This window comes from Bufo bufo, chromosome 2 (genome assembly GCF_905171765.1).
Source record: "Bufo bufo chromosome 2, aBufBuf1.1, whole genome shotgun sequence".
NCBI classification, from domain to species: Eukaryota; Metazoa; Chordata; class Amphibia; order Anura; family Bufonidae; genus Bufo; species Bufo bufo.
In genome coordinates this window covers 525,039,376-525,065,231 of record NC_053390.1, presented here as the reverse complement: position 1 = coordinate 525,065,231, position 25,856 = coordinate 525,039,376, and positions in this window count along the sequence as shown.

The following is a 25,856-nucleotide window of genomic DNA, read 5'->3' as shown; positions in this document are numbered from 1 at the left end:
CCCACTATCTCTGGACCGCCTGGGGGGGTCAGGGAACAAAACCTCTCTACTCTCCTGTTCATCCGATCTGCGAATAAATCCAGAACCGGTACACCCAATTTCTTGGTAATCTGAAGAAAAACGTTGGTATGTAGAGTCCATTCTCCCTCTTTTAGAGTTTGATGGCTGAGGAAGTCAGCCATCATATTGCTGATAGGTGTAAAAATAAAAATATCTCTTGATGTTGCTGCCAGAGATCTGCTTCGGGTACATCCTTGCCTGTTTAAATAAGCAACTGTCGTCGTATTGTCTGAAAGAATTTTGATATGATCGAGAGAGGTTTTTGAGTGTAGGGCTAGAAGAACTTCGTAAACTGCTCCGACCTCTCTTAGGTTTGATGAGGCACTTAACATGGAATCGTCCCAGACTCCCTGAACCATAAGGTCCCCTGCATGGCCTCCCCAGCCTCGACTGCTGGCATCTGTAGCCACCACTAGAATATTCTCTTGACGCCAGAAGACACTTCTCTGCAGATTTATTTTTATTTTCCACCAAGCCAAGGAGCGTTTTACATGTGCTAGAATAGATGCCAGAAGAAAGGCCTACAGAATTCTGGTGTGGCTTTATGCCCATCTGACAGCAGGGATTGAGGATGTCAGAATTTCCAGGATTGTCATGACGTTTCTGATAGTAGCGGATCTTACACTGCAAAACTGATTTACCTTCAGTTGAAGGGACAACTAGTAAATGAGAGTCGAGAAGAACACCTAAAAAGACTCTTTGCTGAGCTGAAACAAGGTTGGGTTATGATCCATCCCAGGTCTGTGAAGGTCTTTTGAACAAGGTCTAGATGTACTAGAAGCTGATTTTCTGATTCTGCTGCCATCAGAAAGTCGTCTAAGTACGGGACAATAAGACCGCCCTGCAGATGGAGATGACTGGTTATCTCTGCCACTACCTTCATAAAAATTCTGGGAGCTGATGACAGGCCAAAGGGGAGCGCTTGAAACTGAAAGTGACAGAGGCGACCTCTCATAAATACTGCTATCCTGAGAAATTTTTGATGGTCTCTGAAAATGGGTACATGGTAGTATGCGTCCTCAAATCTATTGCTGCCATGTAACAATGTTGGGGAAGCAGATTTATTGTTGATTTGATGGTCTTCATCTTGAACATTTTGTAAGATAGGCACTTGTTTGGACTCCTTAGGTTTATAATAAGCCTGAAAGACCCCCCTGGTTTTTTTATTAGAAAAACTGGAGAAAAAAATCTTCGCTGTTGCTGGTTTTCTGGAACTGGTAGCAGGACCTTTTTTGAATCAAGTTGGTTATTTCTGTCTATAGGCGTCGCTACAGGGGAGGCAATCGCCCCCCCCCCCCCCCTAGGTTATTCCTTGCTCCCCAGTGTGACCCCCATCATGCTGATTTCCCTTTACGAGCTCCTCATCAGTTGGCAGCCAAGTGAATCTTCCCCCGCCCACCTCAGCTACTATTGGCTGGGAGGGAGAGGGCAGCACTGCCATTGGCTGCCTGTGTATTTCAGCCTAGCAGGGCCTGCAGAGGCAGATAAGAATGCGGCTTGGGGATTTAACATCAGGAAACATCGTTGCGCGCCCCTCCCCCTGCCACCATGCCTAGAGGAAGAAGGCACGAGGACAGAGCACATTAGAACTGTAAGTACCTTTCTATCTGCGATGCACCCCTGACCAGCGCCCCCTGTGTTACATGCACTCCTGACCAGTGCCCCCTGCGTTAAATGCATCCCTGACCAGCGCCCCCTGTGTTACAAGCACCCCTGACCAGCGCACCCTGCATTACATGCACCCCTGACTAGCGCACCTTGCGTTGCAAGCACCCCTGACCAGCGCACCCTGAGTTACACGCACCCCTGACTGCCGCACTCTGTGTTACACGCACCCCTGACCGCCGCATTCTGCGTTACAAGCAGAATAAGTAGTATTAGTTGCACACACCAACAACACCCACAGGGTTATTTCACAAAAGGGTGAAGAGTTTGGAGAAGTCAGAAGAAGTGAACAATATAGGACAACATAGCTGATTTGAAAAAAATTCTCCAATTCAGCTCAATTCCCTATTCAGTTATGTTGTCCTATATTGTTCCCTTCTCCAAACTCTTCACACCTTTGTGAATAAGTCTGTGAGCGTCTGTTCATTGGTCTTTTTTAGTGACATGTTTAACATATGGGATTATTTACACAGCCCTGGTGTTTGCTGAAACTGCTTTAAACTATAGAGAAAGGTTTTCAAGAGTGTTTCTCTCTCTCAGGTCTGAAGCAATACTGAGGAAGAAAAGAAAACTCTTTAAAGCTTGTCTTTTAAAGGGTTTCTACCACTTCGTTTCACATAATTAGCTTTCAGACACTAGCGATCCGCTAGTGTCTGCTCTACCAAACCATCCTAATATCATTGCTTTTGGGGCAGCCGTTTCGCAAAAAAAAAACTTTTATTGATATGCTAATGAGCCTCTAGGTGCTATGGGGGCGTCTTTAGCACCTAGAGGCTCGGTCTACCTTCACAAACTGCCGCCGCCCAGCGCGTCCCTCCAGCCCGCCATCTCCTTCGGAATGCGATCCTCCCTGTGAGCGTATGTATTTGGCGCATGCGCAGTGAATGTCTGACCGCTTCCCTGCTCAGACTTCTCCACTGCGCCTGTGCGATGACGTCATAGTGCTCCGAGGAACAGGCGCAGTGGAGAAAGCGGTCAGATATTCACTGCGCATGCGCCGAATACATACGCTCACAGGGAGGATCGCATTCCGGAGGAGATGGGCGGGCTGGAGGGACGCGCTGGGCGGCGGCAGTTTGTGAAGGTAGACCGAGCCTCTAGGTGCTAATGACGCCCCAATAGCACCTAGAGGCTCATTAGCATATCAATAAAAGTTCTTTTTTTTGCGAAACGGCTGCCCCAAAAGCAATTATTTTAGGATGGTTTGGTAGAGCAGACACTAGCGGATCGCTAGTGTCTGAAAGCTAATTATGTGAAACGAAGTGGTAGAAACCCTTAAGTCTGTGGTCTTCAACTCCAGTACCCAGGGCCCACCTACAGGTCATGTTTTCAGGATTTCCTTAGTATTGAGCAGGTGATATAATTAGCGTCAGTGCATCAGGACTTACCACAGGTATTCATTCTGTGGGATATTCTCAAATCATGATCGGTAGGTGGGCCCTGAGGACTGGAGTTGAGGAACACTGTTTTAAGTATTAGGTTAGTACAATAAAAAGGTATCCCTGCATACCGCAATACTCTCGTATTTTGTAATCTTATTTATATATACTTATTAAAAAAAAAATTGTAGTATGATTAAGTGGTGAAAATTATTAGTGCCCCCCCCATTTTTGACTGTGGTATCTTATGTGCCCCCCCCCCCCCCTATATATTGTTCCTAGAGTCGCCACTGTCTCTGTCTCTAGGGATGACTGTTCCTCTTTCTTGGTCAAAGATTTGTTGACGATAAAGTGGTCTGGTGGGTAAGTACGGAACTCTACCATGTTTTTTGACGAGCTATCAGGATTGAAGAGGAATTCCTTGTTCCTTCCTCTTGAAGATTGCCATCTTCCTGAGTATTCTCTCTTCTTTTGTTCTGGCTTAGGCTTTCTTTAGCTACGAAAGGAATGTCTCTGATGGAAGTGTCTTGAGTCAGTGGGAAAATCTTACTTCTTATCGGAAGCTTGCTCCAAAACATCATCCAACACTGACCTAAAAGTCCTATCACCTTTACATGGGATGGAACACAACCGTTTCTTTGAACCCGGATCTCCAGACCAAGAACTGAGCCATACGGCCCTCCGGGTGGCATTAGAAATAGTAGCTGATCTTGCTGACAACCTCACTAGATCTGCCGAGGCGTCTGCAAGAAAATTTGAGGCCTGTTTAAGCATAGGTAATGAGTCCAGAATCTCCTCCCTTGGGGTTCCTGCTGCAAGATGATCCTCTAGCTGATTGAGCCATACTGATAGGGATCTGGCGGTACAGGTGGATGCAATGCTTCGTCTGAACATAGCTGTATTTACTTCCCAAGCCTTTTTGAGTAAGTTATCACACTTCTTATCCATTGGATCCTGAAGTAACCCCATGTCCTCAAATGGGAGGGAAGATTTTTTTGGATATCCGTGCCACTGGAGCATCAATCTTTGGAGTTTTATCCCAAAGATTTGAGTCAGAGTCCGAGAACAGATACTTTCTTTTGAAAGTGTTTTTAATCGGGGTTCTCCTTTCAGGATCCATCCACTCCATAGAGATTAAGTCCTTAACATTATTATGGATCGGAAAGACATGTCTTTTCCTCTCTCTTAGACCCTAAAAACATTTGATTCTGAATGGAGTGACTTTCTTTAGACTCATCCAGGAGCTCTTATTGTTTTAAGAGACTGTCTGTATCTTCCGGGAGAAACAATGGTCTCCCTTGCCCGTTGTCAGATGAATCAGAGTCTATGTCGGAAGCAATCTCCCCCTCATCCAAATCCAACCCGAATAAGTGGTAACTATGGGATTTTTGAGACGTAGAGGCTTGCGGTGAAGAGGAAGGAAACCTAGACTCCACTGCAGCATTAACCTCTTCACGTATCATGCTGCACATGGAGTCTAAGAAGGAAGGAGATTCTTTAGCCACCACTTTTTCAGTATATTTGGGGCAAAGTGATTTCTTGGCTTTAGATATAAATGGCTTTTTGCAGATAGCGCCTTTTTGCGACTAGAGTCAGACCCAGGTGCCTTGGAGGTGGAAGTGTCTCTATCCTACAAAATTAAAATTGAAAAAAATAAGTAGGGTTGCAAGAAATAGACACCAGCACCAGGCACCCAAGGTGGATAATAGGCGTAACATCACCCATATCTGCCCAAGTCAGGAGAGGAGGCTTACCGGGCTGATAGTGCTTGCGGCCACATCCAGAGGCTTGCGGGCGGTATCCGGGTCAGAAGGAGCTGACATTGCAGAGAAGGGAACAGCACGTGTCGCTGCTCCCTGAATCCAGCTTCCATTTAAAGTTCCCGGCCTACAGATTTTTTGTTTCATTTGCAGCTGTTCCAGATCCCTAAACCACCCTCCGTCCCTGTCCCCTTGCCTCCGATACTGAGTCTGCCAGTAAGGAAGAAGAGGATGCCACTTTCCTCTACTCCTCTACCCCCTCATCATCATAATCATCCGCTGATGAGGGCCCCTTTAGAAGGCGCCCCAGGGTAGCAGAGGAGGTAGACCCCCAGAGTGACCCCATATGGACCCCACCCCTGACAAATATCATCCACAGAGCCCCCATAACAGTGCGTCATCCACAGAGCCCCCCATAACAGTGCGTCATCCACAGATCCCCCATAACAGTGCGTCATCCACAGATCCCCCCATAACAGTGCATCATCCACAGTTCCCCCATAACAGTGCATCATCCACAGATCCCCCATAACAGTGCGTCATCCACAGATCCCCCCATAACAGTGCGTCATTCACAGATCCCCCCATAACAGTGCGTCATCCACAGATCCCCCCATAACAGTGCGTCATCCACAGATCCCCCCATAACAGTGCGTCATCCACAGATCCCCCCATAACAGTGCGTCATCCACAGATCCCCCCATAACAGTGCGTCATCCACAGATCCCCCCATAACAGTGCGTCATCCACAGATCCCCCCATAACAGTGCCTCATCCACAGATCCCCCCATAACAGTGCGTCATCCACAGACCACCATTAGTTCAAAACCTACCAAAAGCACACCTTTTGGTTCAAAATATTTTTTTCTTATTTTCCTCCTCAAAAACCTAGGTGCGTCTTATCATCAGGTGCGTCTTATAAAGCGAAAAATACGGTATTTCTGTCTTCTGTGAGACACCTGTTTGCTGAAAAGTACCCTTTCTACCACTTAAAATGTTCATATGGGGATGCTCTTTCTGAAATAGGGTCACTTGTTGGGGTTTTTTATTTCTGGGGACCTCAGAAATTTATTAAATGCGACATGGCACCCATGTCTGCCAATTCAGGCCTGTCAGCAAAATTCATATTTTGCCATTTGCCTGCTGTGCGCCCATACAGCAGGCTACAAGCACATATGGGGTGTTTCCTGAATAGGGAGAAAATGTGGAACACAACCTGGGGTGCATTTTCTCCTTTAATCCCTTGTGAAAAAAAATTTGGGTCTGCTAGCCGTATTTTTCGCCCCATAAGACGCACTTTCCCCCCCAAAAAAATTGGGGGGGGGGGGGAATGCCCCTGCGTCTTAGGGGGCGAATGCTGACATTTTTACATCGCAGGCTGCGATGTATGAGCGAGCGGGGAGGGACTGGGAGGAGGAGCTGGGGGCCGGCAATTGCGGCGGGGCCGGTGCAGTCACATCCACAGATGTCCCCCATAAAACTGTCATCCACAGATTCCCCCCCCCCCCCCCGCCGCTCCAGTGCTGCACTATACAAATATAAAATGTCTTATTCAATTAAAAGTGATTAAACATGGCCCCCCCCCCCCCACTTTTAATATTACCGTACACCCTAACAGCTTCTGTAGAATGCCTGCAGGCAGGCGGCGCAGGCACGTGACGTCAGTGAGTGATGCGCCGGCCTGCCTGCGTTGTACAGAAGCTGTTAGAGTGTACGGTAATATTAGGAGTGAGCGGGCATGTTTAGTCACTTTTAGGCCTCATGCACACGACCGTATTTTGTTTCCGTGTCCGTTCCGTTTTTTTTGCGGATAGGATGCGGACCCATTCATTTCAAAGGGTCTGCAAAAAACGCGGACAGCACGACGTGTGCTGTCCGCATCAGTATGTCTGTTCTGTTACTCCGCCAAAAAAATAGTGCATGTCCTATTTTTTTCTAGTTTGCGGACAAGGATAGGCATTATTACAATGAATCCGTAAAAAAAAAACGGATCCGCAGAAAAAACGGATGCCATACGGAATGTCATCCGTTTTTTTTTTTGCGGATCCGCAATTTGCGGACCGCAAAACACGTACGGTCGTGTGCATGTAGCCTTAATTGAATGAGACATTTTATATTTGTATACTGCAGCACTGGAGCAGTGGGGGGGGGATCTGTGGATGACAGTTTTATGGGGGACATCTGTGGATAGCACTGTTAAGGGCTGGGGGGTCTGTGGATGGCACTGTTATGGGCTGGGGGGTCTGTGGATGGCATTGTTATGGGGTGGGGGGGTCTGTGGATGTCAAATATATAACAGTGCCATTCACAGATCCCCCATAACAGTGCCATCCACAGATCCCCCATAACAGTGCCATCCACAGATCCCCCATAACAGTGCCATCCACAGATCCCCCATAACAGTGCCATCCACAGATCCCCCATAACAGTGCCATCCACAGATCCCCCATAACAGTGCCATCCACAGATCCCCCATAACAGTGCCATCCACAGATCCCCCATAACAGTGCCATCCACAGATCCCCCATAACAGTGCCATCCACAGATCCCCCATAACAGTGCCATCCACAGATCCCCCATAACAGTGCCATCCACAGATCCCCCATAACAGTGCCATCCACAGATCCCCCATAACAGTGCCATCCACAGATCCCCCATAACAGTGCCATCCACAGATCCCCCATAACAGTGCCATCCACAGATCCCCCATAACCGTGCCATCCACAGATCCCCCATAACAGTGCCATCCACAGATCCCCCATAACAGTGTCAGCCACAGATCCCCCCTGTAACAGTATCCTTTACAGATCCCCCCATAACAGTGTCCGTCACAGATCCCCCATAACAGTGCGTCATCCACAGATCCCCCATAACAGTGCATCATCCACAGATCCCCCCATAACAGTGCGTCATCCACAGATCCCCCATAACAGTGCCATCCCCAGATCCCCCCATAACAGTGTCCTTCACAGATCCCCCATAATAGTGCCATCCACAGATCCCCAATAATAGGGGCATCCACAGACCCCCTTTTGGTAAAAAAAATATTTTTTTCTTATTTTCCTCCCAAAAAACCTAGGTGCGTCTTATGGGCCGGTGCGTCTTAGGCTACTTTCACACTTGGGTTCGGGGTTCCGCTTGTGAGTTCCGTTTAAAGGCTCTCACAAGCGGCCCCGAACGCATCCGTACAGCCCCAATGCATTCTGAGTGGATGCGGATCCGCTCAGAATGCCTCAGTCTGGCTCCGCTTGGCCTCCGTTCCACTCAGCAGGCAAACACCCGAACACAGCTTGCAGCGTTCGGGTGTCCGCCTGGCCGTGCGGAGCCAAACGGATCCGTCCAGACTTACAATGTAAGTCAATGGGGACGGATCCGTTTGAGGTTGACACAATATGGTGCAATTTCAAACGGATCCGTCCCCCATTGACTTTCAATTCAAAGTCTGGACGGATCCGTCTGACTAACATTCACACTTAAATTTTTTCTGAAATATAATGCAGACGGATCCGTTCTGAACGGATACCATCGTTTGCATTATAGGAGAGGATCCGTCTGTGCAGACACCAGACAGATCCGCTCCGAACGCAAGTGTGAAATACTTATATGTGTTTTTAAATGCTTTCAAGGTATTTCTGTTTTCTGTGAGACACCTATTTGCTGAAAAGTACCCTTTCTAAACACTTAAAATGTTCGTACAGAGGTACTCTTTCCGAAATGGGGTCACTTGTTGGGGTTTTTAATTTCTGGGGGCCTCAGGAATTTATTAAATGCGAAATGGCACCAAAAATACACGTCTGCCAATTCAGGTCAGCAAAATCCATATTTAGCTGTTTGACTCTAGATCCCTGCCATGCGCCCATACATCATTTTTTGACGGGGTGTTGGCGTATTCGGGGGGAAATGGGGAACAAAGTGTGTTGGTGCATTTTGTCCTGTTACCCCTTGTGAGTGCTCACTACACACCTTGAAATATTCCTTGAGGGGTGTAGTTTCTGGAATGTGGTAACTTTTTGGGGGGTTTCCACTGTAGGGCTGCCTCAGGGTGTCTTCACATGCGACATAGCTCCCAATTACCATTCCAGCTAAATCCGCTCTCCTAATGCCATATAGTGCTCCTTCCACTCTGAAGCCTGCTGTGCGTCCATACATCATTTTTTGAGCACATATGGGGTGTTTCCGTATTCAGGGGAAAATGGGAAACAAAATTTGCGGTGCATTTTGTCCTGTTACCCCTTGTGAAAGTGAAAAATGTGGGTGTAAAGCAACTTTTGCTGATAAAAATTGTCATTTTTCATTTTCACAGCCAAGCGTTTACTAATTCTGTGAAACGCCCGATGGGTCAAAGCGCTCACTACACACCTTGAACTATTCCTTGAGGTGTGTAGTTTCCGGAATGGGGTCACTTTTTGGTAGTTTCCACTGTAGGGCCACCTCAGGGTCTCTTCACGTGCGACATAGCTCCCAATTACCATTCCAGCTAAATCCGCTCTCTTAACGCCATATAGTGCTCCTTCCACTCTGAAGCCTGCTGTGCACCCATACATCATTTTTTGAGCACATATGGGGTGTTGGCGTATTCAGGGGGAAATGGGAAACAAAATGTGGGGTGCATTTTGTCCTGTTACCCCTTGTGAAAGTGAAAAATGTGGGTGTAAAGCAACTTTTTCTGGAAAAAAATGAAATTTTTCATTTTCACAGCCAAGCGTTTCCTTATTCTGTGAAACACCCGATGGGTCAAAGTGCTCACTACACACCTTGAAATATTCCTTGAGGGGTTTAGTTTTCAGAATGGGGTCCCTTTTTGGGGGTTTCCGCTAGGGGTACCTCAGGGTGTGTTCAATTGCAAGATGGCGCCTGTCAATTATTCTGGTGAAATCTGCTTTGGTGCTCCTTTCCTTCTGTCCCCTGTGGTATGTCCATATAGCAGTATACAAGCACATATGGGATATTGCCGGAATCAGGAGAAAATGGGCAATAAATTAGGGGGTACATTTTCTCAAGTTCCCCTTTGTGAAAGTGAAATATTTGGACCTAAAGTCAATTTTTGCTCCTTCCACTCTTCCACTCTGAAGCATGCTGTGCGCCCATACATCAGTTTTTGAGCACACATGGGGTGTTTCTGTAAACTCCTGATTCCGGGTAATAGATTTAGAGTTTTGTTTGGCTGTTAACCCTTGATGTGTTGCAGAATAAATTGATTAAGAAAAAAAAAGTTACATTTTGAAATTTCATTCCCATTCATTTAATTCTCGTGGGGCACCTAAAGGGTTAACAAATTTTGTAAACTCAGTTTTAAATACCTTGAGGGGTGTAGTTTATAAAATGGGGTGATTTATGGGTGGTTTCTAATATGTAAGCCCCAGAAAGTGACTTCGTAACTGAACTGGTCCTGAAAAAATTGGGGTTTGGAAATGTTCTTTTAAGATTTGTTTCTAAACTTCTAAGCCTTCTAACGTCCCAAAAAAATAAAATGTCAATTTTAAAATAATTCAAATATTAAGTAGAAATATGGGGAATGTAAAGTAATAACTATTTTTGGAGGTATTACTATCTATTATAAAAGTAGAGAAATTGAAATTTGGAAATTTGCTAATTTTTCTAAATTTTTGGTAAATTTGGTATTTTTTTATAAATAAAAATTAATTTTTTTGACTCAATTTTACCACTGTTATGAAGTACAATGTGTGACAAGAAAACAATCTCAGAATGGCCTGGATAAGTAAAAGCGTTTTAAAGTTATTACCACATAAAGTGACACATGTCAGATTTGCTAAAAATGGCCTGGTCCTTAACCACCTCAGGACCGCCGTACGCAGAATTGCGTCTTTGCGGCGGTCCTGTTGTTCTGGGTGGACGCGCCGGTGCGTCATCTCGCGAGACGCGAGATTTCCTGTGAACGCGCGCACACAGGCGCGCGCGTTCACAGGATCGGAAGGTAAGCGAGTGGATCTCCAGCCTGCCAGCGGCGATCGTTCGCTGGCAGGCTGGAGATGTGATTTTTTTAACCCCTAACAGGTATATTAGACGCTGTTTTGATAACAGCGTCTAATATACCTGCTACCTGGTCCTCTGGTGGTCCCCTTTGTTTGGATCGACCACCAGAGGACACAGGCAGCTCAGTAATATGTTGCACCAAGCACCACTACACTACACCCCCCCCCCCCCCGTCACTTATTAACCCCTTATTAGCCCTTGATCACCCCTGATCACCCCATATAGACTCCCTGATCACCCCCCTGTCATTGATTACCCCCCTGTCATTGATCACCCCCCTGTAAAGCTCCATTCAGATGTCCGCATGATTTTTACGGATCCACTGATAGACTGATCGGATCCGTAAAAATCATACGGACGTCTGAATGCAGCCTTACAGGGGAGTGATAAATGACGGAGGTGATCACCCCATATAGACTCCCTGATCACCCCCCTGTCATTGATCACCCCCCTGTAAAGCTCCATTCAGATGTCCGCATGATTTTTACGGATCCACTGATAGACTGATCGGATCCGTAAAAATCATACGGACGTCTGAATGCAGCCTTACAGGGGAGTGATCAATGACTGTGGTGATCACCCCATATAGACTCCCTGATCACCCCCCTGTCATTGATTACCCCTCTGTCATTGATCACCCCCCTGTAAAGCTCCATTCAGATGTCCGCATGATTTTTACGGATCCACTGATAGACTGATCGGATCCGTAAAAATCATACGGACGTCTGAATGCAGCCTTACAGGGGAGTGATCAATGACTGTGGTGATCACCCCATATAGACTCCCTGATCACCCCCCTGTCATTGATTACCCCTCTGTCATTGATCACCCCCCTGTAAAGCTCCATTCAGATGTCCGCATGATTTTTACGGATCCACTGATAGACTGATCGGATCCGTAAAAATCATACGGACGTCTGAATGGAGCCTTACAGGGGAGTGATCAATGACTGTGGTGATCACCCCATATAGACTCCCTGATCACCCCCCTGTCATTGATTACCCTCCTGTCATTGATCACCCCCCCTGTAAAGCTCCATTCAGATGTCCGCATGATTTTTACGGATCCACTGATAGACTGATCGGATCCGTAAAAATCATACGGACGTCTGAATGCAGCCTTACAGGGGAGTGATCAATGACTGTGGTGATCACCCCATATAGACTCCCTGATCACCCCCCTGTCATTGATTACCCCTCTGTCATTGATCACCCCCCTGTAAAGCTCCATTCAGATGTCCGCATGATTTTTACGGATCCACTGATAGACTGATCGGATCCGTAAAAATCATACGGACGTCTGAATGCAGCCTTACAGGGGAGTGATCAATGACTGTGGTGATCACCCCATATAGACTCCCTGATCACCCCCCTGTCATTGATTACCCCTCTGTCATTGATCACCCCCCTGTAAAGCTCCATTCAGATGTCCGCATGATTTTTACGGATCCACTGATAGACTGATCGGATCCGTAAAAATCATACGGACGTCTGAATGCAGCCTTACAGGGGGGTGATCAATGACAGTTGGGTGATCACCCCATATAGACTCCCTGATCACCCCCCTGTCATTGATCACCCCCCCTGTCATTGATCACCCCCCTGTCATTGATCCCCCCCCCCCCCCTCTGTAAGGCTGCATTCAGTCTTTTTTTTGGCCCAAGTTAGCGGAATTTTATTTTTTTTCTTACAAAGTCACATATTCCACTAACTTGTGACAAAAAATAAAATCTCACATGAACTCACCATACCCCTCACGGAATCCAAATGCGTAAAATTTTTTAGACATTTATATTCCAGACTTCTTCTCACGCTTTAGGGCCCCTAGAATGCCAGGGCAGTATAAATACCCCACATGTGACCCCATTTCGGAAAGAAGACACCCCCAGGTATTCCGTGAGGGGCATATTGAGTCCATGAAAGATTGAAATTTTTGTCCCAAGTTAGCGGAACGGGAGACTTTGTGAGAAAAAAATAAAAAATATCAATTTCCGCTAACTTGTGCCAAAAAAAAAAAATTTCTATGAACTCGCCATGCCCCTCATTGAATACCTTGGGGTGTCTTCTTTCCAAAATGGGGTCACATGTGGGGTATTTATACTGCCCTGGCATTCTAGGGGCCCCAAAGCGTGAGAAGAAGTCTGGTATCCAAATGTCTAAAAATGCCCTCCTAAAAGGAATTTGGGCCCCTTTGCGCATCTAGGCTGCAAAAAAGTGTCACACATCTGGTATCGCCGTACTCAGGAGAAGTTGGGGAATGTGTTTTGGGGTGTCATTTTACATATACCCATGCTGGGTGAGATAAATATCTTGGTCAAATGCCAACTTTGTATAAAAAAATGGAAAAAGTTGTCTTTTGCCAAGATATTTCTCTCACCCAGCATGGGTATATGTAAAAAGACACCCCAAAACACATTCCCCAACGTCTCCTGAATACGGCGATACCAGATGTGTGACACTTTTTTGCAGCCTAGGTGGGCAAAGGGGCCCACATTCCAAAGAGCACCTTTCGGATTTCACTGGTCATTTACCTACTTACCACACATTAGGGCCCCTGGAAAATGCCAGGGCAGTATAACTACCCCACAAGTGACCCCATTTTGGAAAGAAGACACCCCAAGGTATTCCGTGAGGGGCATGGCGAGTTCCTAGAATTTTTTATTTTTTGTCACAAGTTAGTGGAAAATGATGATTTTTTTTTTTTTTTTTTTTTTTTTATAAAAAGTCTCATATTCCACTAACTTGTGACAAAAAATAAAAACTTCCATGAACTCACTATGCCCATCAGCGAATACCCTGGGGTCTCTTCTTTCCAAAATGGGGTCACTTGTGGGGTAGTTATACTGCCCTGGCATTCTAGGGGCCCAAATGTGTGGTAAGGAGTTTGAAATCAAATTCTGTAAAAAATGACGAGTGAAATCCGAAAGGTGCTCTTTGGAATATGGGCCCCTTTGCCCACCTAGGCTGCAAAAAAGTGTCACACATCTGGTATCTCCGTACTCAGGAGAAGGTGGAGAATGTGTTTTGGGGTGTCATTTTACATATACCCATGCTGGGTGAGAGAAATATCTTGGCAAAAGACAACTTTTCCCATTTTTTTATACAAAGTTGGCATTTGACCAAGATATTTATCTCACCCAGCATGGGTATATGTAAAAAGACACCCCAAAACACATTCCCCAACGTCTCCTGAATACGGCGATACCAGATGTGTGACACTTTTTTGCAGCCTAGGTGGGCAAAGGGGCCCACATTCCAAAGAGCACCTTTCGGATTCCACTGGTCATTTACCTACTTACCACACATTAGGGCCCCTGGAAAATGCCAGGGCAGTATAACTACCCCACAAGTGACCCCATTTTGGAAAGAAGACACCCCAAGGTATTCCGTGAGGGGCATGGCGAGTTCCTAGAATTTTTTATTTTTTGTCACAAGTTAGTGGAAAATGATGATTTTTTTTTTTTTTCATACAAAGTCTCATATTCCACTAACTTGTGACAAAAAATAAAAACTTCCATGAACTCACTATGCCCATCAGCGAATACCCTGGGGTCTCTTCTTTCCAAAATGGGGTCACTTGTGGGGTAGTTATACTGCCCTGGCATTCTAGGGGCCCAAATGTGTGGTAAGGAGTTTGAAATCAAATTCTGTAAAAAATGACGAGTGAAATTCGAAAGGTGCTCTTTGGAATGTGGGCCCCTTTGCCCATCTAGGCTGCAAAAAAGTGTCACACATCTGGTATCTCCGTACTCAGGAGAAGGTGGGGAATGTGTTTTGGGGTGTCTTTTTACATATACCCATGCTGGGTGAGAGAAATATCTTGGCAAAAGACAACTTTTCCCATTTTTTTATACAAAGTTGGCATTTGACCAAGATATTTATCTCACCCAGCATGGGTATATGTAAAAAGACACCCCAAAACACATTCCCCAACTTCTACTGAATACGGAGATACCAGATGTGTGACACTTTTTTGCAGCCTAGGTGGGCAAAGGGGCCCACATTCCAAAGAGCACCTTTCGGATTTCACTCGTCATTTTTTACAGAATTTGATTTCAAACTCCTTACCACACATTTGGGCCTCTAGAATGCCAGGGCAGTATAACTACCCCACAAGTGACCCCATTTTGGAAAGAAGAGACCCCAAGGTATTTCGTGATGGGCATAGTGAGTTCATGGAAGTTTTTATTTTTTGTCACAAGTTAGTGGAATATGAGACTTTGTAAGAAAAAAAAAAAAAAAGAAAAAAATCATCATTTTCCGCTAACTTGTGACAAAAAATAAAAAGTTCTATGAACTCACTATGCCCATCAGCGAATACCTTAGGGTGTGTATTTTCCGAAATGGGGTCATTTGTGGGTTGTTTGTACTGTCTGGCCATTGTAGAACCTCAGGAAACATGACAGGTGCTCAGAAAGTCAGAGCTGCTTCAAAAAGCGGAAATTCACATTTTTGTACCATAGTTTGTAAACGCTATAACTTTTACCCAAACCATTTTTTTTTTACCCAAACATTTTTTTTTAATCAAAGACATGTAGAACAATAAATTTAGAGCAAAATTTATATATGGATGTCGTTTTTTTTGCAAAATTTTACAACTGAAAGTGAAAAATGTCATTTTTTTGCAAAAAAATCGTTAAATTTCGATTAATAACAAAAAAAGTAAAAATGTCAGCAGCAATGAAATACCACCAAATGAAAGCTCTATTAGTGAGAAGAAAAGGAGGTAAAATTCATTTGGGTGGTAAGTTGCATGACCGAGCAATAAACGGTGAAAGTAGTGTAGGTCAGAAGTGTAAAAAGTGGCCTGGTCTTTCAGGGTGTTTAAGCACTGGGGGCTGAGGTGGTTAAAGGGGTTCTGCACTTTGTTTTAACTGATGATCTATCCTCTGGATAGATCATCAGCTTCTGATCGGCGGGGGTCTGACACCCGGGACCCCCACCGATCAGCTGTTTGAGAAGGCAGCGGCGCTCCAGCAGCGCCGCGGCCTTCTCACTGTTTACCGCTGGCCCAGTGACGTCACGACTAGTATCAACTAGCGTGGGCGGGGCTAAGGTCTGTTCACTTGAATGGAGCTTAGCCCCGCCCGCGCTAGGTGATACTAGTCGTGACGTCAGTGGGCCGGCGGTAAACAGTGAGAAGGCCGCGGCGCTGCTGGAGCGCCGCTGCCTTCTCAAACAGCTGATCGGCGGGGGTCCCGAGTGTCCGACCCCCGCCGATCAGAAGCTGATGATCTATCCAGAGGATAGATCATCAGTTAAAACAAAGTACAGAACCCCTTTAAGGTGAAAAATGCCATGGTTTCTAAGGGGTTAAAGTTTGAGCTGTCGTGTTGAGCTGCACCCAACTGTCAGTGCTGTTGGGGAGGCGCTGGGGAAATTTGGTATTTTTGTAATCATACTGACCCACGGAATACAGCTATCATGTTACTTATACTGCCCCAAAATTGCGCCATATAAAAATAAAACTCATCTTGCAAAAATGTCAACAGAAAAGTAAAAAGTGTATGGCTCTTGGAATGCAGAGATGAAAATATTTAATAAATCACTGTATTCTAAAGTCCTATATTTACTGTATGTTTAAGGGGTTAAAAAGATTAATAAAAAAAACTGCACTGTGTGAACTTATCATATAGACCTACACCTGAGAGCCTGAGGCAATCAATTCACCCCTAACAAAATATTTATGAGTTTCCCATTAAGGGCTCATGCACACAAACGTATTTTCTTTCCGTGTCCATACCGTTCTTTTTTGCGAACCGTATGCGGAACCATTCATTTTAATGGGTCCGCAAAAAAAAAAAAACGGAAGTTACACCTTTTGCATTCCGTTTCCGTATGTCCGCATGTCTGTTCCGCAAAAAAATAGAACATGTCCTATTATTGTCCGCATTACAGACAAGGATAGGACTGTTCTGTTAGGGGCCAGCTGTTCCAGCTGTCATCCGTATTTTTTGTGTGCATGAGCCCTAAGGCAAAAACATTCAGCTGACTTATCTTCTAAAGCCTCATTTACACGCCAGTGTTCCACGGACAGCACACGTCCCCATTCATTTTAATTAGGGATGAGCGAACTTCATATTTTGAAGTTTGAGTTTGTGTTCGGGTTGTGCTATATGCTGAATTGCATTATGGATTCCATTACCACGGACCATAACGCAATTCCATAACGGAATGCCTTTAGAGGCATTCCATTATTCATTCCGTGATAATAGAAGTCTATAGCCAGCATAACGGATCCATCCGGTTTCCGTTATGCTGGAGTCCTCTCCGACATAACGGAAACCGGACGGATCCATTATGCTGGCTATAGACTTCTATTATGACGGAATGAATAATGGAATGCCTCTAAAGGCATTCCGTTATGCATTGCGTTATGGTCCGTGGTAATGGAATCCATAATGCAATTCAGTATATAGCACAACCCGAACACAAACTCAAACTTCAAAATATGAAGTTCGCTCATCCCTAATTTTAATGTGTGTATTCAAACATCAGTGTTTTAGCACGGTCCGTGGGTCTGTGTTTTTAGCACGGATACATGCTCTATTTTGTCCGTGTTCACTGATCCATCACGCCCATTATAGTCTGTGGGTCCGTGAAAACCACGCATGCCATCCGTGTTGCATCCATATTTCACGGATAATTAAGAAGAGATGCTTTGAAAAAAAAAATTCAGCTTTGCAGGGTCAGTGAAACACGGATGACACATGGACAGCAAAAAATGGACACATGGACCCAACACAGATCCTTCACGGGCAGCTTCAGGGATGCCTCACTGACCACCATCTCACGGATTTGAGCACGGACATGTAAATGAGGCTTAACCTGGTGTTATCAGGGTTAAGGGCTCATGCACACGGACGGATTTTCTTTCTGTGTTCATTCTGGGTTTTTTTGTGGACCGTATGCGGAAACATTCATTTCAACGGTTCCACAAAAAAAATCTGAAGTGACTCTGTGTACATTCCGTTTCCTTTTGTCTGTTCCACAAAAAAAGAAAAAAAAAGAACATGTCCTATTATTGTTCTCATTATGGACAAGGATAGGACTGTTCTATTAGGGGCCAAGTGTTCAGTTTCACAAAATGCGGAATGCACTCGGACGTCATCCGTATTTATTGCGGATCCATGTTTTGCGGAACGCAAAATACATACGGTGGTGTGCATGAGCCCTGAGCCTCATTCACATGTCAGTGTTTTGATCAGTGATTTCCATCAATGATTGTGAGCCAAAACCAGGAGTGTAGGCTACACCGATATAAGGAAAGATCTGCACCTGTTCTGCGTTTAGACCCGCACTTGGTTTTGCCTCAAAATCACTGATGGAAATCACTGACATGTGTGAATGAGGCATTAGGTCTGTGCTAGAGATAGTCAACACCTGGCACCCTTACCGATCAGCTGTTTCGGGCATCCATGGCACCAGAAACTTTACAATATTTGGAGCGGAAAACAGAAATCTTTGTACACTGTGTAGTTTGCCCACATACTGCAGTTTAGTTTCCATTGAGATTAACAGAAGCTGATCAGTAGTATCCTGACACAGACACTCTATAGAGCTGTCTGCTTCTAGTTCCATGCACTGTATAGTTTCTGTTCCAATGGCTGCCTGAAAAAGCTGATTGGGTGTCAGATGTTGAACCCACACCTATCTGATATTGATGAACTATCCTGACGATAGGACAGCAATATAATTTCTGAGGCCCAAAATAGCTGGGGGTGCCGGATGTCAGATCCTCACCGAACTGATATTGATGACTTACCCTACACCTTAAAAAAATCTAAATGGCCGATTTGAAGTTTGTTTTCTTGTTGTTGGTCACTTCACCTCCCCACCAAAAATTGAATAACAATCAAACAGTAATACGCACTCACCCCCCAAAAAATGAGCCCTTACATAGCTTTGTAAACAGTGGCTCACTGGTTAGCACTGGTGCCTTGCAGTGCTGGGGTCCTAGGTTCAAATCTGACCAAGAACAACATCTGCATGTTCTCTGTGGGTTTCCTCTGGTTTCCTCCTACACTCCAAAGACATGCTGATAGGGAACTTAGATTGTAAGCCCCATTGGGAACATTTGGTTGCTAATGTTTGTAAAGTGCTGTGGAATATAGTAGTGCTATATAAGTGCATAAAAGAAAAAAAATAAACATAACTACAAAAAGTTGTAGGGGCCAGAATATGGCGATAAAAAAAAAATAGTTTTCAAGGCTTTTTTTCAGTATGAAAATGCAAGAAAAACTATACAGTTGTGGTCTCGCTGTAATCGTACTGACCTGAAAAATAAGGGCTGTTTCACACGAGCGAGTCCATTGCGGTAATCACGCTCCGTGTGTGAGTGTGATCCTCTGCTCTGGACTTGCAGGAGCGCACGGCATTATCATGAATTATAATGCTATGTGCCTCTGCTTGACTTTATTTCTACAGAATCATACTGACAGCTGTATGTCACTATGATTCTGTGGAAAAAAGGCCATGCAGAGACACATAGCATTATAAATCATGATTAGGCCCCTTTCACACGGGCACGGATGCGATGCGTGAGTTGAACGCATTGCACCCGCACTGAATACCGACCCATTCATTTCTATGGGACTGTTCACATGAGCGGTGATTTTCACGCATCACTTGTGCGTTGCGTGAAAATCGCAGCATGCTCTATATTCTGCGTTTTTCACGCAACGCAGGCCCTATAGAAGTGAATGGGGTTGCGTGAAAATCGCAAGCATCCGCAAGCAAGTGCGGATGCGGTGCGATTTTCACGCACGGTTGCTAGGAGACGATCGGGATGGAGACCCGATCATTATTATTTTCCCTTATAACATGGTTATAAGGGAAAATAATAGCATTCTGAATACAGAATGCATAGTAAAATAGCACTGGAGGGGTTAAAAAAATAAATAAAAATAATTTAACTCACCTTAGTCCACTTGATCGCGTAGCCCGGCATCTCCTTCTGTCTTCTTTGCTGAACAGGACCTGTGGTGAGCATTCATTACAGGTCAAGGACCTGTGGTGACGTCACTCCGGTCATCACATGATCCATGATCCATCACATGATCTTTTACCATGGTGATGGATCATGTGATGACCGGAGTGACGTCACCATGTTATAAGGGAAAATAATACAATCTACAGAACACCGATTCCAAGGCCGAACTTCTGTGAAGAAGTTCGGGTTTGGGTACCAAACATGCGCGATTTTTCTCACGCGAGTGCAAAACGCATTACAATGTTTTGCACTCGCGCGGAAAAATTGCGGGTGTTCCCGTAACGCACCCGCACATTTTCCCGCAACGCCCGTCTGAAAGAGGCATAATGCCGTGCGCTCCTGCAAGTCCAGAGCCGAGGATCACACTCACACACGGACTCCCACAATGGACTCGCTCGTGTGAAACAGCCCTAAAGGTAATAGGTAATTTTTACCACATAGGGAACGCTGTTAAAACAAAACCCATAAAACTGTGGCGGAATTGTGTTTTTTTCCAATACCATCCCATTTGGAATTTTTTCCAGCTTCCCACTATATCATATGCGATAGTAAATGGTGCCAGTAGGAAGTACAACTTGTCCCTTAAAAACCAAACCCTTTTATGGCTATGGAAATGGAAAAAAAAAATGATGGCACTGGAAAGGCAGGGAGTAAAAAACAAAAACTCTCTGGGGGTAAATGAGAAAATTAGCCCAGTTAGGCCTCATGCACACGACCGTTGTGTGCATCCGTGGCCGTTGTGCCGTTTTCCATTTTTTTTCGCGGACCTATTGACTTTCAATGGGTCCGTGGAAAAATCGGAAAATGCACTGTTTTGCAGCCGAGACCGTGATCCGTGTATCCTGTCCGTCGAAAAAATATGACCTGTCCTATTTTTTTGACGGACAACGGTTCACGCACCCATTCAAGTCAATGGGTCCGTGAAAGAACACGGCTGCACACAAGATTGGCATCCGTGATGCATGGCCGTAGGTTACTTTTATACAGACGGATCCGAAGATCCATCTGCATAAATGCTTTTTCAGAGCTGAGTTTTCACTTTGTGAAAACTCAGAACCGACAGTATATTCTAACACAGAGGCGTTCCCATGGTGATGGGGACGCTTCAGGTTAGAATATACTAAAAGAACTGTGTACATGACTGCCCCCTGCTGCCTGGCAGGTGCTGCCAGGCAGCAGGGGGCAGCCCCCCCCTGTAGTTAACACATTAGTGGCCAGTGTGGCCGCCCCCCCCCCCTCCCCTGTAGTTAACTCATTGGTGGCCAGTGCGGCCGGCCCCCCCCTCCCCTGTAGTTAACTCATTGGTGGCCAGTGCGGCCGCCCCCCCTCCCCTGTAGTTAACTTATTGGTGGCCAGTGGGCCCCCCCCTCCCTCCCCTGTAGTTAACTCGTTGGTGGCCAGTGGGCCCCCCCCTCCCTCCCCTGTAGTTAACTCGTTGGTGGCCAGTGGGCCCCCCCTCCCTCCCCTGTAGTTAACTCGTTGGTGGCCAGTGGGCATTCTCCCCTCCCTCCCCCTCCTAATTAAAATCTCCCCCCTATCATTGGTGGCAGCGGAGAGTACCGATCGGAGTCCCAGTTTAATCGCTGGGGCTCCGATCGGTAACCATGGCAACCAGGACGCTACTGCAGTCCCGGTTGCCATGGTTGCTTAGCAATTTGTAGAACCATTATACTTACCTGCGAGCTGCAATGTCTGCGTCCGGCCGGGAGCTCCTCCTACTGGTAAGTGACATGACCTGTCACTTACCAGTAGGAGGAGCTCCCGGCCGGACGCAGACATCGCAGCTCGCAGGTAAGTATAATGGTTCTACAAATTGCTAAGTAACCATGGCAACCGGGACTGCAGTAGCATCCTGGTTGCCATGGTTACCGATCGGAGCCCCAGCGATTAAACTGGGTTACCGATCGGAGCCCCAGCGATTAAACTGGGACTCCGATCGGTACTCTCCGCTGCCACCAATGATAGGGGGGAGATTTTAATTAGGAGGGGGAGGGAGGGGAGAAGGCCCACTGGCCACCAACGAGTTAACTACAGGGGAGGGAGGGGGGGGCCCACTGGCCACCAACGAGTTAACTACAGGGGAGGGGGGGGCCACTGGCCACCAACGAGTTAACTACAGGGGAGGGAGGGGGGCCGGCCGCACTGGCCACCAATGAGTTAACTACACGGGAAGGGGGGCCCACTGGCCACCAATGTGTTAACTACAGGGGGGGGGGGCTGCCCCCTGCTGCCTGGCTGCACCTGCCAGGCAGCAGGGGGCAGTCATGTACACAGTTCTTTTAGTATATTCTAACCTGAAGCGTCCCCATCACCATGGGAACGCCTCTGTGTTAGAATATACTGTCGGGTTTGAGTTTCACGATGTAACTCAAATCCGACTGTATATTCTAAGATAGAGGTGTTCCCATGGTGATGGGGACGCTTCAAGTTAAAATATACCATCGGATTGGAGAAAACTCAGATCCGATGGTATATTAACTCCTGACTTTACATTGAAAGTCAATGGGGGACGGATCCGTTTGAAATTGCACCATATTGTGTCAACGTCAAACGGATCCGTCCCCATTGACTTGCATTGTAATTCAGGACGGATCCGTTTGGCTCCGCACGGCCAGGTGGACACCAAAACGACTTTTTTTTCATGTCCGTGGATCCTCCAAAAATCAAGGAAGACCCACGGACGAAAAAACGGTCACGGATCATGGAAAAACGGAACCCCGTTTTGCGGACCGCAAAAAAATACGGTCGTGTGCATGAGGCCTTAGGAAGTGGTTAAAATTATGACCACCATTACAACATAAACAGTAGAGGAGATTTCTGAAAACTGGCGTAAAGGAAAACTGGCTAAGTTGCCCATAGCAACCAATCAGATTCAACCATTTATTTTTCAGAGCTCCTTTGGGAAATAAAAGTTGAAATCTGATTGGTTGCTATAGGCAACTAAGCCACTTCTACTTTATACCTGTTTTCAGAAATCTTCCCCAATGACTAAAAACAGCATATCTATGAGATGTTTGAGACATAGCCAGAAACTACTGATGGAGCTCTTCCCTGAGATCAAAGGCAAAACAATGACAGAGTAGGGCAGGGAGGAAGGCAGTGGGGTGGGATGTCAAGTAGTCTATACCATAACTGATACGGTATAACCCAGCAAGGAAATTGATAACCCAAAGAAACATGAGAGGTTACTTCAGGACAGGTGGACTTACACATTAATAGGTCACATAACAAACAGCAAAATCAACATATGAACGTAGATACAGAAACAATCATCCAACCAGAGAATAAATGAGATGCAGGAGGCAACGCACAGAAAAAGAAAACATATTCAAAGTGAACAATAAAGGCAGAAAGTGTAAAAAGTCAAAGACATTCAGGTGTCAGTAGTGCTCACGATATTCTTCTTGGACTTTGGAGACTTCAGTTTAGAAATGACTCAACGCACCTGAGACACAAGGAGGTAAGGAAGTTGCACATCCAGTGGAGGGCTGGGACGAGGGGCAGGGAGGTGTGCATTCCGTGTGCGTGTGCATTCAGTTTTTTGCGGAACGGAACAGCTGGCCCCTGATAGAACAGTACTATCCTTGTCCGTTATGCGGACAATAATAGGACATGTTCTATCTTTGAATGGAACGGAAATATGTAAACGGAAGGCATACGGAGTACCTTCAGTTTTTTTTGCGGATCCATTGAAATAAATGGTTCCGTATAGGGTCCCTATACGGAATGCAAAAAACAGAACGTAAACGAAAAAAAAAAATGTTTATGTGCAAGAGGCCTTAGGGCTCATGCACACGCACGTTTTCTGCGTTCCGTATACAGGCTGTATTTAGATTCCGTATATGGTCCGTATACGGAACCATTCATTTCAATGGGTCCGCAAAAGATGCGGACCGCAAAAAACGGCACGGTCGTGTGCATAAGCCCTGTTCCGTTCCGCTAATTTTTAACCGCAAAAAACGGATGCCACCCGTGTGCCTTCCGCAATTTGCGGAACGGAACAGGAGGCCCATTATAGAAATGCCTATTCTTTTCCGCAAAATGGACAAGAATAGGACAGGACTCATAATTTTTGCAGGGCCACACAGAGTGCTGTCCACATCTTTTGCAGACCCATTGAAATGAATAGTTCCGTATACGGAATCAAAATACGGCCCGTATATGGAACGCAAAGCCCTAAATCTCAGATGCCGTGAACAGCCGTTTCCCGTCATTGCTCCCGCTACATACAAAGAAATGCGCTTAGTGACAAACTAATTTATCACAAAGTGAATTTCTTTGTGGAATTTGGCAAAGCAGCCGAATCGAAGTTTCCATAACTTCGCTCAACTATAAACACAATATCCAGTCTACACTAACATATACATTCTCACGTATGGGATGAAAGTCTTCTTTTGACTGCTCTTTTCAACTTCCTTGACATCCTTTTCTAAACACTTTTCAAAGCAGTCAATGAAACCGTCAAATATGTCATAGTAAATTTGGTTCAGGTCGTGCACTCTCAGTTTGTTGCATAATTCGGGCACATTTTGTTGAGATGCAAGTACCAGGCGCAGAAACCTGCTTATGGCCCATTAAGGCTACGTCTACACGACGACATTTGTCGCGTGACAGATAGGGCACAACTACACTGCAACATTTGTAGCGCAACATTTTGTTGCACTAATGTCGCGCGACAATTTTTATAATGGCAGTCTATGGTGTCGCACTGCAACATGCAACATGCTGCGACTGATGCAACAGTCGCAGAAAAATCCATCTCGAATGGATTTTCTGCGACTGTTGCGTCGCAGTCGCAGCATGTTGCATGTTGCAGTGCGACACCATAGACTGCCATTATAAAAATTGTCACGCGACATTAGTGCAACAAAATGTTGCGCGACAAATGTCGTCGTGTAGACGTAGCCTTATACTACTAATTGGTAGGGTCACACCCGAAGAATATGCTATCACTTTTAAAACATTTTCACCACAAATATATCCACAAATTAGGTCTCTTGGCTGTTTTTCTAACTTCCACTATCTTGTACTGTGTAGAGCAGAGCCTGTCACCACAAAATGCAATGCAGTTTGCAGATATCATGTTAAAGAGCAGGAGGAGCTGAGCACATTGTTACATCGTTTTGTAAGAAAAGATTTAGCTAAATTATTTAAGTCTCTGCAATTTCTGATTTATCAGTCCCTGATAACACCTCCATGTGAACTATGAAGTCAGAAAAAGCTGAGATTTTAGGCTTCATTCACACGTCCGCAAATGGGTCTGCATCCGTTCCGCAATTTTGCGGAACAGGTGCGGACCCATTCATTTTTTATGGGGACGGAATGGATGCGGACAGCACACAGTGTGCTGTCAGCATCCGCATTTGCGGAGCGCGGCCCCGATCTTCAGGTCCGCAGCTCCGCAAAAGATAGAACATGTCCTATTCTTGTCCGCAGCTTGCGGACAAGAATAGGCATTTCTATAGGGGTGCCGGGCGGGTGTGTTGCGGATCCACAATTTGCGGGTCCGCAACACACCACGGACGTGTGAATGGAGCCTAAATGTATAGAATACAGGTTTTACTGAAATTAAGTTTTACAGAATTTTTCCCACAAAAGTATATATCAATCTGCTCAGCTCCTCCTGCTCAGTAACATGCTGTCTGCAGACTGCACTGCATTTTGTGGTGACAGGCTCTCTTTAAAATTTAATATTTTGGTGAGTTGTCATATTGTTTTATTATTTACAGTAGGGTATTCTAAATACATGTGAATGTAAACGGCTGGATGTACCATTGGTGCAATACTAGGTAATATCACCCACATGTGCCAATGCTGTCTAGCGTCCAAACTCATACCAATGTCACACCGGTGACAGGTTTGAGAAGGTCTGAAAGATTATCTACTCATTAGTGATCTGACAGCATCTTTTGGTTTCACTTTGTCTGTGTGTTGCTTGTATGTCCACACCTCCTGTTCAGGTGTGGATCATGTGACCTTTACCTCCCCCTATTTAGTTTGACTTCAC